Source organism: Kogia breviceps, chromosome 13 (genome assembly GCF_026419965.1).
Source record: "Kogia breviceps isolate mKogBre1 chromosome 13, mKogBre1 haplotype 1, whole genome shotgun sequence".
NCBI lineage: Eukaryota > Metazoa > Chordata > Mammalia > Artiodactyla > Physeteridae > Kogia > Kogia breviceps.
The window spans coordinates 82,482,726-82,498,250 of NC_081322.1; the positions used below are offsets into that span (position 1 = coordinate 82,482,726).

Sequence of the window (15,525 nt, forward strand, 5' to 3'; positions counted from 1 at the left end):
AATATAAATACACAAACCTAACCAATTATAATGTTTTTTAAGAACCGTTTCATCAACTCTTGGGTGACAGGGACTTCAAAATTGCACTTGGGGGGCTTCCCTGGTGGCGCAGCGGTTGAGAGTCCACCCGCCGATTGAGGGCACACGGGTTCATGCCCCGGTCCGGGAAGATCCCACATGCCGCGGAGCGGCTGGGCCCGTGAGCCGTGGCCGCTGAGCCTGCGCGTCCGGAGCCTGTGCTCCGCAACGGGAGAGGCCACAGCAGTGAGAGGCCCGCATACCGCAAAAAAAAAAAAAAAAATTGCACTTGGGAATAGTTAGAAAATGACAATAAGAACAATGCAAAATAAAACTTCATGCCAGTCAGAAATCTAAACTCTAGCCGCACAAAATAGTTAACCTAAGGAGAAAAGGAGCTATCTGGAAAACTATCCGGTAGCTCCTAGAAAGAAAGGAGGAGGCTGCAGAGCCAGGCTCGGCAGCCTGGAAGAGCGGGGGGAGTCTGGGTGGCTGAGCGCAGCCAGTCATTCCCGCAGTAGGATGTCCCAGGAGGTTCAAGCACCACAAGCAAGATGTTTGTGACACCACCACTGAGTTCTGACTCTGCTGCTACCATCGGCTTGGAGCTGTGACTCTGTCTGCAAGGACCGTGGGCTCTGGATTCAGAGATCTGGGCGGTGGGGGCCCCTGGGCCTGTTTCGTTTCCACACCCAAGCAGACAGTGAGACGGGGGAGGTAGCTGCCCCACTTTCAGCTTCTGTAACAGGGGTGGAGGGCAGGGCCTACCTCCCACCTATTTTGGGATTCTCCACAAACAGGAAGCTTACTTGGATGGTGGATGGCCAATGAAATTAGAAGTTTTCAGAAGTCTAGTACAAAAAACAAAACCGAATTTAGAAGCAACTAGAGGAACATAGCAGCCATCTCAAGAAGATAGAAAAAAGAATAGCAAAATAAACTTTAGAAAAACAGGAAGAAAACCATTAGTAACCTAGAAAACGGAAAAATAAATATGATACCAGATCTAATTCTTTGGCAAGTAAGCAACAAAAAGATAAACTTCTGGTGAGACCAAAGGAGAGAAAATAACAAAGTGGAAATAACAGATTCAAGTGAGACATTCTCTCCACAAACTTATGTATAAATTTAATGCAGTTTGAGGCAGGAGACAAGATAAAAAAATGTACAGTTTGACTACCAATACCGTTTTGGGAAAATTATTGGATTTGGGGAAACTGTTTACTGTTCGTGTGAGGGCTGCTGCTGAGCTTTCCGTGGTGGCACACAGGCTGGGTTCTTCGCTCCTGAGCGCTTCCAGCCCCTTTGTGTTAATCTTTGTTTTAGTTTTTTTCTTAGTGTCTGGAATTTTATCCTTTTTGGTTTAAGCAACAGGTCCTGTAACTAAAAAATATATCAAGCAACCTAATTAATGCTTTTGGATTCAAGACATTGATCATGTTTCCACCCTCTCCCATTCACTGACATCTCTGGAGAGTTTCTGTTTGCCTTAGACCAGCGGTAATTGTGTCTCCACCTCCAACTTGAAATGAATAAATACAGACATGGGATCTTTTAGCTGAAAACAAACTGGGAGGTTTTTCTTTCCACAGATAATCTATTGTAGTGCACCAAGGGTTTAATGAAACTTGCAAAATGACAGATAACTTCAAGGCATATTACTGTCATTGTCACGTAACTCACACTGTGCAAGATTGTGGAGAGAGCCGGAATTCATTTCACCTCTGTGCGGAAGACTGCCATTTGTTCATAAAAGGTTTTATGCGTTGATATGAAGAAACTCAGAGCCAAATGTAGCAGCCTCTAAACAACGTAAAGACTTTGGGGGTGTGTATTTTTGGCACTAACTCATTCCCGGTTTTCTTATAAGCAACTCAAGTCCTTTTCAGAAAGTGATGGGAGTTTTAATTAAGTCACTCATTATCCATGATTCATTGTTATTAGCTCAAGTGACAGATGGCAGAATTCCAAGTGACCTTCCTGACTCATTTGACCATAAAATGACATTCTTTCCTGGAAGACTTTTCATCTTCTCTTAGGTCAAATTAAAACCTTTCCTGGTTGTCAGTATGTTCTTTTTCCTGTCTCTTCCTACCAGTTCACATTTCCTGTATTTCACTATTGGTTCCTGTCTCCTGGGAACCAATAGTTCTTCTGTTGGTTCTTCTGTAACCTCTTCTTGGCCGTCTCCCAGTTCTTCTCTTGGCCTCCCTCATCCTCCATGGATTCTTCATGCTGTAGCTGGAGACACCCTTTTGTTTCAGCCAGATAAGCTGGTCCCTTCTCTTTCTCAACATGTCCTCCCCACAGTGAGAGCCCCTGTGTTCTGCCACCAAGAGTTTCTTCCAAAAAAATTAAAATCAAGAAAGTCTAGAGGTGCTTTTGAGGCAATAACCAAAATAAAATAAAATTCTACAAAGTCTCTCAACTTTCAGAAGAATTTCCTTCATGACATGTTTGTCATAGGTGTAAGTACATGTAAGTAGATGTAAATTCCTCAAGACGGAGTACCCAGGCCTGGGAGTCTGCATTGTAGCAAAGTAAAAGGAGGTGGGAATCATGCACGGTCAAGGTTGAGAGCCATGGGAACAGACTTGGTGTGACCCTCTCCGGGATCCACCATTGAGGTCAAGCCATCTGGGTGTGTTGGGAATTGCTCATGTCTCGCGGAGAGCAGTGGCCAGCAGTGAGGCCTCCTATGGGAGGCGGCCACTTCCAGAAGAGCACTACTACGGTGATTTGCACCCTTAAAAAATTAATATTAGTAAAATAGCTACCATCTTTGGAGCCTGTTAGAAGCCATACATTGCAAGTATCATTTTGCAAATGGAAGTTCATCAGTATTAGTACTTCTCTTCTGTAACTCACCTTAGGGCCAGAGTCCCTCTGGGTGTCTGAAGTGGGCATTGACATGGCCTGACAACACGGGTGAAGTCCACCAAGCTGAGTGGCTGGGCCAGGGCCCAGGGGTGGATGTTGAGAGTCAAGAGGGGGAATCAGGCCATATCTGTAGAATGCTCTGTAAAGCAGGCGTTCACCACTCATCCAAAAGTATTTCTTCATTGGCTGCTATATGCAAGTAGAACACAAAGAAGTGTTAAGATGGGCTTCCTGCCTTTGACAAGTTTTCTGCCAACTCATGAAAAGTGAACTAACATCATAAAGAAGTATTTTAGGGAGTTCCCTGGTGGCCTAGTGGTTAGGATTCCGGTCTTTCACTGCCATGGCCCAGTTTCAATCCCTGGTCGGGGAACTGAGCTCCCGCAAGCCACACGGCACAGCCAAAAAAAAAAAAAAAAAGAAAGAAAGAAAGAAAGAAAAAAAAAAACTGACCAGGTTGTAGCACTCAGGATATCTAATCTGATCTTAGGAGGATCATCTTAGACCAATTCCCATAAAGAGGAGAAATGGGAGGAAAGGCTGGAAAAATTCAATAGCAGTCACGCTAAAGCCCTTGGGTGCCTGTCGAGAAAGAGGAACTAGACTCAGCCACTAGTGCATCAGGCTCGAGCAGGAACCTGAGATGGTCTGATCTCACACATCCGTGTAAAGTGAATTGATGAGATGTCTTAGTTAGCTCTTGGCCAGTAATGCAGTATGAGAAACACCCTCCAGAATCTCAGTGGCTTTGAACAAAGAGCCTTTCTTTTCCTTATGGGCCTGTGGGTCTCCTGGGGCAGTTCTGGGTTGGGCTCCGGACATTACTCAGGTTCAGGCTTCTGCTCAGATTTGATTCTGGGACCCTAGTGGAAGGGACAGCAAGTGCCAGGCATGTCCTCCTCACTGGGGCCGGGGTGGGAGGGTCACTGGACCACATGAAGGGGGCCAAAATATGCAATATCTCTTACAGCCTCTGCTTACGGCACATCCGCTAAGACTCCATGAGCCAAACAAGGCATATGACCATGAGCAGGACCTGTCAGTGGGGCAGGGAAGGGTACTCCCCCCTCAAGAAGGGGAGTAGTGAGTATTTGCTGAAATACACCAATCTGTCACATGCAGGGAGACTCGAAGGCCAAAGATCAGTTACTTTCTAAGAAGCAGTTGTGTGTCTCATTCATCTTTTTAAAGCAGATGGCGCCTTATAGAAGATGCCCAATAATTGTTTACTTGAGTTGCCGAGAATTGAAATTGGCCTCCAGCAACGGATTTGGGAACCAGGGAGGCTAAAGATGCAACCTACTTTACCAGCCCCAGAGTTTCTTCTTCCAAGATATTTGTGGCTGTATCAGCCCATCCAGCTGCTCTCTGTTGGGTGTTGAACAATAAATGTTTCACCAAATTCCACCCACTATTTGTAGGAGTTGGGCAGGACTGAGCTCTTAAAGGCTGGAAACTTGAATAGTGAAAAATAACCTGTATGCTTTCATTTTGAAAGCTTAATACACGTTTGGACATTGTTTATAAAATGCTATAAAAATAATTTGGCTTATCGGAATAGATTAAATTTTATCTTATTTTTAAAAGGTTGAGAAGTATTTTAAATAAAGGACTAATGGAAGTTGGAATAAAGGAAGAAGAATCACTTATATAAGAACCTAGTACCTATGAAAATGTAATTATTATCTTCTTTGATAAAAGAAGTGAAATGGATACATAGAAACAATTTATACTAAAATAACTTTCATTTTATTATGCCATCGTGTGTTTATGTATGGCTTCTGACTTTTGGAGGTAGTTCTGTGTCTGTTATCTCATTTGCTGCTCACAACGAGCCTGGCATTATTCGAGGTCGAGAGTATCACCCGCATTTGCTACAGGAACTCAAATTCAGAGAGGGCAGGAACTGTCCATGATCACACAGCACGACTCTAGCAGCCGGAACCAGAAGGCAACCTCCTAACCACTGTGTGAAAGTTCATAAACCGCAGACTTAGAGCAGAGAGAAAGCCAGCTGGGCCTGAAAGTCAGTCAGCAACAGGTGGACAAGTGAGACCTAAACACGTGAGAAAATGTAACAATTTCTACTCCAGCCTGGGAGAAACTCTGATCATCCAACAGTTTGTGTCCACCATGAGTGAGGCTGTGTGCCGGCCCAGCCTGGGGTGCAGCATGCAGAGAGAGAGGGCAGGAAGTTGAATCACACATGGTCACCAGCCTTTAAAGTCTTAACAAAAGCTGCTGGGAGGGTAGGGAAGCTAAGTGTCTGGCATGACCTGGTCGGGCCCAAGCAAAGTCATAAGTGAGCTCAACTTGCTAGTTATTCCCCAGGATAATCGAGTTAACACGACAAGATCCGTGTATAAGTACTTTAAATTTTAAAAAAATCTCTCATAGCTGCATATGAAGATTATATCCCCCTCCTGAAATTATATTGCCTGAGCAGCCTAGTTTTTGTATAACAGAGGCTCTCTGTACCTTGGATCAGGCCTTCTCCTCCCTAGCATTCCTGTTAGTCTTTAAGATCCCAGGGGAGAGTTTAATGGATCAGTAGGTGCCGGAAGGCTGATGGGACACCACCACTTGAGTGGAAGCAGTGAGCCCCAAACCTGAGGAGAGTCACTGACCGCATGGCCTGGACAGAGCAAGTTCCCCAAAAGGCCCAGAGTGACAAATGAGATGCCATGAGGACACACAGCAGGACTGTCTGTGGCCCTACTGCCGAAGTGCAGCCTACGCCCTGGGCCCCGACTCCCTCCAACCCCAGGCCTGACCAGGGGCTGAGACCCTTGCTTCTCAGGGTTGCTTAGTGCAGGGGTTCCTGCCCTGGGCACCATGGATGGCATTCAGGGGGTCCAAGAGCTTGGATGGAGAACTCTGACATCTTTAATCTCACTAACCTCTAAATGAAATGTAATATTTCTTTCAATTACGAACGCAGGCAGCAAACCACATTAGTTGCATTAGTCACCACTAGAAACCACAGACATTTTCATATGACATTACAGACATTGGAAATAGAACATTTACATTTGCTATTTCAAAACCACAGTGGTTGATAAACTGTAGCTCTTGTTATTTGGCATATGAATAAATAAGCTTGTATCCTACGATGTCACAACTTTTCAACTATTTTAAACTCTTTTGAAAATGACATTTATTACTGATTTCAACATTAATAAGGTGGAAGGGTGCATGGCTTCGTGAGACTGCTAACAGAGTTCATGGCACGCAAACTAAGTTAAGAAGTCTGGTTAAATCTTGCTTAGACTGTGCGGTTGTTAGAAAATAGACTCCTTAAGATGACAGGTAACATCTCTCCACCACACCAGAGGGTTGGTGTTGATTTTTTTCAAGTAATAGGCAGTAACATTTATTTCAAGAATGCCTTTTTTTTTTTTTTTTTTGCGCTACGCGGGCCTCTCGCTGCTGTGGCCTCTCCCGCTGCGGAGCACAGGCTCCGGACGTGCTGGCTCAGCGGCCATGGCTCACAGGCCCAGCCGCTCCGCGGCACGTGGGATCTTCCCGGACCGGGGCACGAACCCGCGTCCCCTGCATCAGCAGGTGGACTCTCAACCACTGCGCCACCAGGGAAGCCCAAGAATGCCATTTTTAAAAGCTGCTTTTTTTAAAAAAGAAAAACTTTACTGGGCTTGTTCTTCCTTCCTCTCTTTCTTCCTCTTTCGCTCTTAACCCAAACACAGGTGTGCAAAGCGTACACACACACACACACACACACTCTCACACACACACTCTCACACACAGCTTCCTGCACTGGGCAGTCAGGCCTGGGCCACCCACCCACCCAGGGTGCTTGCCAACCTGGTGTCCAGCCTGCTGCAGATTCTTGGTTGTTTTCTGGGAGCATCTGTATCACCCTTTCATCGCAAATGAGAGAACAGAAAGCTCAGGGGCAGGACAAGGACTGTACCACTGGCCCTTCCCAGCCCCCTCCTCCCGTCCGCTGTGTTCTTGGGTAAACAGGACCCTTCTTAAAAATTGCTGAGAATTTACTCCTTTGCATTGTTCTTGACTCAGTCTGTTTATGCTCCTGAGAAATATTGGGAAGATAAGAGCCCTCAGTATAAAGAAATTTAAATTTTCCCTCAAAAAATAATACAACATTATCTTAAATTTGAAGCCAGGATTGTTTCCAAGCCCCACGTGGGTTTTCTAATGGTTTGTATCACATACCTTTTCACTGAAAGCGAGCAAGAACAAGATAGTGTTACAGAGTGTACTCTTGGCTCTTACGCATTCAGTTCACAGCAATATCACAGTAGAGCGGTCTGCCATTTATCATGTGATAGAAGTAACCAGTTTTCTATCAAGCTGTTTGTGCCTGAAAAACCATTGCCTATTACTGATTTATGGGTCTGTTTTTCAGTCCAATAAATTGAGCCCCAAATGCATTTTTTTAATCTTTGATCATGCTGAATATTTGCTGTAGGACAGGAAATCGCCAGCATGTGTGCCTGGGGTTATTATAATGCTGTGCTCAGGGAAGCGGGGAGCCTCTAGGCTCATAATCCTTTAGGGCTATGCACATGGCCATGTCAGCACTTCATTGGCTCACCTGTTTGAGGACTATCTTCTGACTGTTGCTGGTGTGTCAGGCTCTGTGCTAGGCAGGCACTGGTGAGACGATGGTGACAGTGATCCGCACAGCCCTGCCCGCAGAGCTTCCCTACCGAGGAACTCAGGTAGATTCACAGATTCCTGTGGTACAGGGTCACGTGGGGGCGTATGGGAGAGGTTCCTAACCCCGAGGAAGGAGCATCCCATCTGAGACCAATGGATGCACAGGTCCTAGGAGGATGACCTGTGCAGAGGCGCAGGGCAGCTGGAGGCGGGCAGACCCATGGGACTAGAGAAAGTGGAGCCTGCAGGCAGAGAGGGCTGCAGCCAGAGGCAAGACGCCTTCCAAGCCACACTGAGGAGCTTCAGTCTTATCCCAAGGGCAAGGGACAGTGGAGTGGCCTTATCAACCACGTGTTTCAGAAAGTGCTCTCTGTCTGCATTGCAGAGGGTGAACTGGATGCTGATAAGACAGGGCCAAGGAGATGGGTAGGAGGGCTGCAGCTACCCTATAACTAGGGAAGTAGCCGTGGAGATGGAAAGATGGTGTGAATGGATCCCAGAAATCCTCCAGAGGAAGAAGCCACGGAACTAAGTGCTTCATTAAATTCATGGACTCGGGGCAAAGAAGAGTGAGTTTTTCATCCCTCTGTCTCCTGAGCGTGTGATTATTTCCCCGTATTAGGAAATTAATGCTTTTAAAGAAAAATCAAGTTCACGTATTTTCGGTCAATCATGACACAATGACCTGAGTCTCTAAAGTACATAACTCAGTGCAACCACCGGAACCCTCTGGCTCTTGGTCCAGAACTGGATCTGCAGCAACTTAGACATGAGGGCCCAGAGACAGTGACGTCAGCTTCAAGGAACTGGGTACCACGTGTGTCCAGCTGTGAGTGGCTGGCTGGTGTCTGAGGTCAGAGACAGAGGAGAAAACAAGGAGGAAGGGGAGGAAAGAAGCGCTAGAAAATAGTAGGAAAAGAAATACAGAAGGGAGGGAGCAAGAAAGGCGAATGTGGAGAGGCAGTGAGAGGTGGTGAGATGGAAGTGACAGCAGAGGTGCTGGGTCAGAGCCCTCGGGGCTGAGAGGAAGCGGAGCGGGGGCGGGGGCGGGGGGGGGTGGGGTGGAGTTGCTCCTCGCCTGGCTCGGGGCTGCCCCGCAGCTGCTCAGGACGCCAGCTGTGCCCACGGGGCAGCCCCCTTATCCAGAACGTTCCCCACCACCAGCATGACCCCTCCTTCCTGCTGTCCGGCCGTTTACAAAGGGACCTCGCAAAGAGCACGGAGAGCTTCGTGGTGAGTGAGAGCTTCGTGGTGAGTGAGGTAGGGTGTTGAATGGTTTTAACCAAAAATGTTTCGGGCTGCTGCTAACGAGGAGTCCGTTTTCAATCCTGCCCTAAACAGAAAGTGTCTTTCCCCCTCTCCCGGGGCCTCAGGACACAGAACAGAGGAAGTGGAGACAGTGCCGAGAGGAGAAAGCAAATCCTGCAAGAAGCTGCAGATAACAAGGGACTGTCCAGGGACAAAGGCTGGACTCGGGGCGAGTGCTTTCCCGAGTGTGGGGAAGGAGAGCCTTGCCTCAAGATGTCAGAGAACAGCAAGGGGACCCCAGAGGTGCATCTGGATGGACCGGTCCAGCCTCCTAGACTTGCTGGCTAAAAGTCTTCAGCATTTCCTTGGAGAGAAAAACTCAGAGATGACATCATAACATGCATTTGCAGAACTTTTGCCCATGGCCTTGTGGGTGAGCCCTCCTAGTGATCGGCCCAGAGGGAGCTTCAGACATTCCCAACAGAGTCCTTCGCTGGCGTCCTAGAGGCCCAAGGGATGACCCCTCCTCCCTTAAGTGTCATTATCCACAGGCGGCTGAGCTGGATAGATCCAACCTGAGTCAAGAATCTGGACCTAGGGCTTCCCTGGTGGCACAGTGGTTGAGAATCTGCCTGCCAATGCAGGGGACACGGGATCGAGCCCTGGTCTGGGAAGATCCCACATGCCGTGGAGCAACTGGGCCCGTGAGCCACAACTACTGAGCCTGCGTGTCTGGAGCCCGTGCTCTGCAACGAGAGAGGCCACGACAATGAGAGGCCCGCGCACCGCGATGAAGAGTGGCCCCCGCTTGCCGCAACTAGAGAAAACCCTCGCACAGAAACGAAGACCCAACACAGCCAAAAGTAAATAAATAAATAAATAAAATTAAATAAAAATGATATATACAATTTAATTAATAAATAGAATAAAATTAGTAAGCTGAATATAAAAGTTGCAGCATTTGTAATGTCAATAAATACAATAATATTAAAAAAAAAAAAAAAAGAATCTGGACCTAGAGTGAGAAAACAATCAAGTAAACTGCCCGCCCCCGTGAAGGTTCAGTGAGCTTAATTCTGTTCACATCCATGGAAGCCTTCCCACAGCCTTGGGAGGCAGGGGTGGAGGGAGCGTTCCCACACATAAATGAGAAATGGCAGGCAAGGTTGGCTCATACCCTGGGAAGCAGGGCTACCCGCAGAGCCCTCTCAGAGCAGCCCTGCTCTTCACAGGTTTGGGTCCTGGCTTGCTGGCCTGTCGAGTTCAGAGCCACCCTTTGGGACAGGCCCTGTTAGCTGAGCTCTCACACGGAACCGGCAAAGCCAGGATGCTGACGTGTTCATCTTCAGCAAGTGACTCTATGACTGGTCCAACTCCTTGGGCAGCCAATTCATAGTCAGAAGGCTAATTTATAATTATAGCCATCATGGGAAGCAGAACGTGCGTGGCCAACCCTGGGGCGGCTTTCTGGATACTTGGGGCAGATATTCTCGTGTAAGACCAGGAGCCGTCTACATGTATACTTCAGAAAAATGCTCTGTTAGAAGACTCTAATCGTTTAAAACAATGCATTTAAAGTAAATTTTAAAATTAAGGATACTCCTTAATTTTAAATTTTAATTTTAAAATTAAGAGGATACTCCTCTGCCTGTATCTGCTTCTTCTGTGCATTTATGTATTTAAAAACTGCTTTCAACAAAAGAAAGAACCTGTCTGTCTGGTACTCTATTTTGGAAAGTGCATCCTTCAGCAACAGGAAGAGACTCAACCACAGGGTCTCTGGGGCATCCAGGCACATTTTCAGCCGTCCTGGGTTGCTGCCGTGAAATCAACCACACGCCCACGCGCTGCACACATGCCCACTTCTAATGCAAAGGTCAATCGGACCTAATACAGAGAAGAGTGATCTTTGGCCATGGTTTTATTTTTAGCTGACCAAGGAGTGCTCACCTCATTTCTGCCTGTAATTGTCAAACGGCAACTCTGTTTTAAAAGCACTTCTTCGATGCAACTCTGTTTTAAAAGCACTTCTTCGATGCCCAAGAAAGCCACAGGCAGTTACTTCGTGAAAGCCTGTTTCTGTTTGTCTTTCTCTCGCGGCAGGTGTACTTCTTTGGCTCACTCCGTCTCCCCTGGTTTGTCTGTGGCTCCTGGCTTCGTGTCTCTGGGGAGTGACTGTGCTCATCTCTGGTCTCGCTGCCTTTTGCCTTCCCCAAGTCTGTCTCTGTCTCTCAAGTTTATGTCTCCAGCTCAGGCCTCTCCTCAGAGCTCCAGACTTGCAGATGCATCTGCTTTCTGGGCATCTCCACTTGAAGAGCCCAGAGACATCCCAAATCAGCATTCCCCGGGACCCCCACCCCTCTGAGTGCCAACACCGTCCATCGGTTGCACCAGGCAAACACCAGAAGTTTCATCTTTGGCTCCTTCCCCTCCCATCCTTCCCTAAGCACCACCAGGCTCTGTACTTTTTCTTACTAGGTGGGTGCATTTCCCTCCCCTTACTCTAGCATGGCCAACTGCAAGCTACCATCATCTCTCACCTTGCCTGGGCGGGGGTCTCCTAGTGGACCCCGACCATCCTCTCGTCTCCCCATCCAGTCCACCCGCTACCACCCCAAACAGAATCTGACCACACCACCTCTCTCCTTAAGTGTGCTTTCCTGCTGGTGGCTCATAGGAAGGAGGCCCACATCCTTCACCTGGTCCACCAGATCTGTGCCCTCCCCCTCTCCAGCTCTGTGGTACCTCACGCCTTGCTCCCTGGATTCCAGCCCTGAGGGTCTCCTCTCAGCTCTTGGAAAAAGGCACCTCCTCTCTGTGGAGTCCTCTCACGGAGGGCTCTGGGCTGGTTCCTAGGGAAGCACACTCCTCCCTGGGTTTTCTGTGCTCGGCCTTCACAGCTCTGACCGGTTATTTGATGAAAGCCTCTGCCCAGTGGACGTGTAAGCTCCAGGAGGGCAGCTCTGTCTGTTCCTCACCAAGTGTTCTCGGCAACCTGCACCTCCCTGGCCTGCGGCTGCTCAGTTAACATTTGCTGAAGGAGGGAGGGAAGGACGGAAGGGAGGGAGGAAGGAGAAAAAGAGAATTGGATACTCCTCTGCCTGTATCTGCTTCATCTCTCGGGGGTACCTTTCTCTCTTTAAAAAAAAAGCCTATTACTTTTTTAGCTCAGGGACTAGGTTACTCTTCTCAACCGGAACAAAAAAGTTTCCTTCCCCCAGTCTAAGCAAAACTCACCACTCACACCCTCACACCTCCCAGCGGCACAAATGAAAATTTTTAGACTCCAAGAGAAATGATAATTTTTTTAACTAAGTCTGATCAGGAACTAGTAACCCTGATACAGTTCTGGGAGGATGGAAATGACCATTTTATTTTATTTTTATTTATTTTTATTTATTTATTTATTTATTTTTTTTGCGGTATGCGGGCCTCTCACTGTTGTGGCCTCTCCCGTTGCGGAGCACAGGCTCCGGACGCACAGGCTCAGCGGCCATGGCTCACGGGCTTAGTTGCTCCGCGGCATGTGGGATCTTCCCGGACCGGGGCACGAACCGGCGTCCCCTGCATCGGCAGGCGGATTCTCAACCACTGCGCCACCAGGGAAGCCCGGAAATGACCATTTTAAATGACTCATAATGTATTTAGGCCTATTACAGATATAATTCATACATATATTTATTCACTCCACAAGTATTTGAGGGCCTATCATGTGCCAGCTGCAAATTTGAATAAAGCAGTAGCTTTCAAATGTTTTTCCCCCTGTAACTCACAGTAAGAAATGCATTTTATATTGGGACTCAGTTTACACACTCAAAGTTTCATGAAGCCGTACTTGAGTATATGAGATGCCTTGATATTTTCTATTTTATTCTTTTTTTTTTTTTTAATTTTAATGTTGAGCATGACCAGCTCAACTAATTTTGACTCACTACTTGATCACAGCCCTCAGCTTGGAAAACCCTGAATAAAACATCGGCCCTTCCTGTGTGTAAAGCAGCCCCCGGCCTGTGGTCGATGGCGGCAGTTATGCTGGGTGAGCAGAGGGCCAGCCTCAAGTGGGGCGAGGCTGGGGGCGTGTACCTTCGGGACCCGAGGAGAGGGCACATTTAGCAAGCCAATCAAAGGTAGACGCCTGCCTTTCTGCCTTCTTAGAACAACTCAGCTTGAAAATTAGTTGTTGAAATTGGTTACTTCGATTTCAGCAAACTAAGCCAATAGGTCAACCGTTGTTAACTAAGAACAGGCTGCAGGAAGTTGTATGTAAAGCCTGGGTGTGAGTGCCTGAGGGTGGGAGGGCCTGTCATTTTCATTGGATTTTCAAAGCATTAGGAAATAAAAAAATTAAGAATCAGTGCTCTAGAGGTGAAAAAAACAGAGCTTCTGATATTCGTGGAAGACGGTAGATGAGAGGGTGTGCAGTATTAGCATTTGCTGCCTTTGCCTCAGATGTCCTCCATCACATGGTCCTCCTTCATCACCCTCACCCCATCACACCTCACCCCGGCCAGTGGAGCCCTGAGAGCCTCTCCCAGCCCTCCCCGGGGATCGAGCTCCGTAGCTCTAGCAAGTGTCAGCCAGGAGGGTTTCGCTACTTGCCCCAAGGCTCTCCATATGGAATGGGATTTTAGCCTCCTGTTAAGCTTAACTCTTAGATAATCATAATTTCCTCACTGTGTTTTGCTCTTAGCAGCTCTCTGTAAATCCTTTCAGACAACCCAATAGAATCTCTAGACATTAATCTGCCACAAATCAGAAAACCACATTCCCAGGCCGTAGTAAACAGTTGACAGAGCAGCTCAGTGGGTATGTAGGAACCAAGGCTGGTTTAACATTCTGCTCTTGCCATCTTGAAATGCTGAGTAATTTTTTAATATGCTGCTCTGTAGTTTCCTTGTACAGTGGGCCCCGCAGAGTACATAGCCAGTCCTGACTGTTAGATAGACTCTTTGGCCTGTTCTTTTGAGTGCCTGTGTTTAGAAAAGTAATTAACAATCCACTGACTAGACTGTGGAAACTCAGTGAAGTGCTGGCAGGGTTTGTACAAACGACAGCAACAAACAAGAAAACAACACACTATATTCAGAGTCTGAGAAGTCTGCTCACCTGATTCTGGTGGTGGGAGTATTTATGTCGTACTTAGTAGTCTCTGTAGGGCCACCAGTTAGCTCGGGGTCTATAAGAGAGCTAGCTCTTATCAATTATTTGTAGAGTTTCTACTGCAGAGGCCTGCCCAGCACTTCCTAATTTTGTGTAGAGTGGACACAATGGACTTCAATTCTTGAAAAGTTTTATTTAGCCATACAGTCCTAATATCTGAGTGGGAAAGAAGCCTTAATGACATATCCAACTGCTGAGGCCCAGAAACCTGCCTATGTTACATCACAAAATAGGCATTTAGGATTAGGACTTCAGGTCCTTTAACTTAAGAATCCAGTGTACTTTCAACAATGCACCACCAACAGAGCAATATCACACATATTTGAAACTTAACTTGGGACTGCTTAGAACAATTACAGTGAACATTTACTAGCCGATTGTAATTTTTTTTTTTTCTGGTGGTTGTAAACAGTGGGCCATTTTGGAAAAAGAATATAATGAGGAAAGCAATATAGAAAACAGATATAGATCTGTCTGCTCTAGTTGAAGGGGAAGGAAAGGTGGGCCTGCCAGCACCCAAGGAGCTCAATTTGGAAATGCATTAGCTCTGCAGACATCAAGGCTGCGGCTGCAGGAGCTGCCCAGGGAATACAGGCAAAGGGCTGCCATGGTCTTATTTGCTTTGGTGGTCCCTCTAGCAGCAGCGTGAGGAAACCAGGAAGGTTTCACGGTGGTTCCTGAAAGAGGTCATGGGGTTGCTGTAATGGCCTTCAGAGACAGGGAACAGAAGCATAGAAAAGATAGCAGGAGTAATACAATGAACAACCCTGTTGTTGATGGGAGCGGTGAGAGCCAAAGGCAGAAATGAATGCATTTTCTACCTTGGGCAACTAGATGCGCCATTTACTAAGAAAAGGCAGGTTAGTGAGGAGCGAGGACAAGGGAGCGTATGAAACCCAGCTTAGGACCCGCTGAATGAGAGGTGGCCGTGGGACAGTTAGGTGGAAACGTCTAGCAGGCAGTGGAAAGACGGCATGAACTCACCCGAAGCGTAAAAGCCCAAGGGTGCACAAACTAACCCTTGTGCTCGAGAGGCATGACTGGGGTTATCCACTCCCAGCGGCACCCTCCCAAGCCTGGATGTTTGTAGTAGGTCACCAAACCTTGAGCCGAAGGGACACAGGATTGTGGAATCTCGGGCACATGCCCTAAAATGCCACCCAGGCAGCTGGAGAAGCAGGTACTCCAGGGGGCTGAACGTCTGGGCGGAGTCAGTGTGCGATGCTACAGATGACTTCTGAGCATCAAACGCCCCTCTTGCTCATGAGTCCAGCTCTTCTTCTGTTCTGTACCAACAACGGGGCAGCCAGGACTTGTTCGCAGAGAGCTGGCCTGAGCCACAGGGACTCCTGACTCTGGGAGGGCCGGACCGGGAGGGCGCCTGAGGGTCTTCTGGCCACGCCCACCTTTTAGAAACGGGAAACTGAGGACCATTATGAACATTGTAAACGTGAATATCACCCTCATAAAAATAAGCCCTCCAGGTGACCGTCAGAACATATACTGAAGAAGGGTTAGAAGGGGAGGGTGTGACCCTCTCACTCTCCCAACCAACATCTGACTACGTCATCTTGTAAC

At 47.5% G+C, this 15,525-nt stretch overlaps 1 protein-coding gene across 2 annotated transcripts in view; it reads left to right on the forward strand.

Moving 5' to 3' along the window:
- Positions 1–15,525, forward strand: part of ZDHHC14 (zinc finger DHHC-type palmitoyltransferase 14) — a 272,396-nt gene that overhangs the window by 208,295 nt on the left and 48,576 nt on the right. The window lies entirely within an intron of this gene.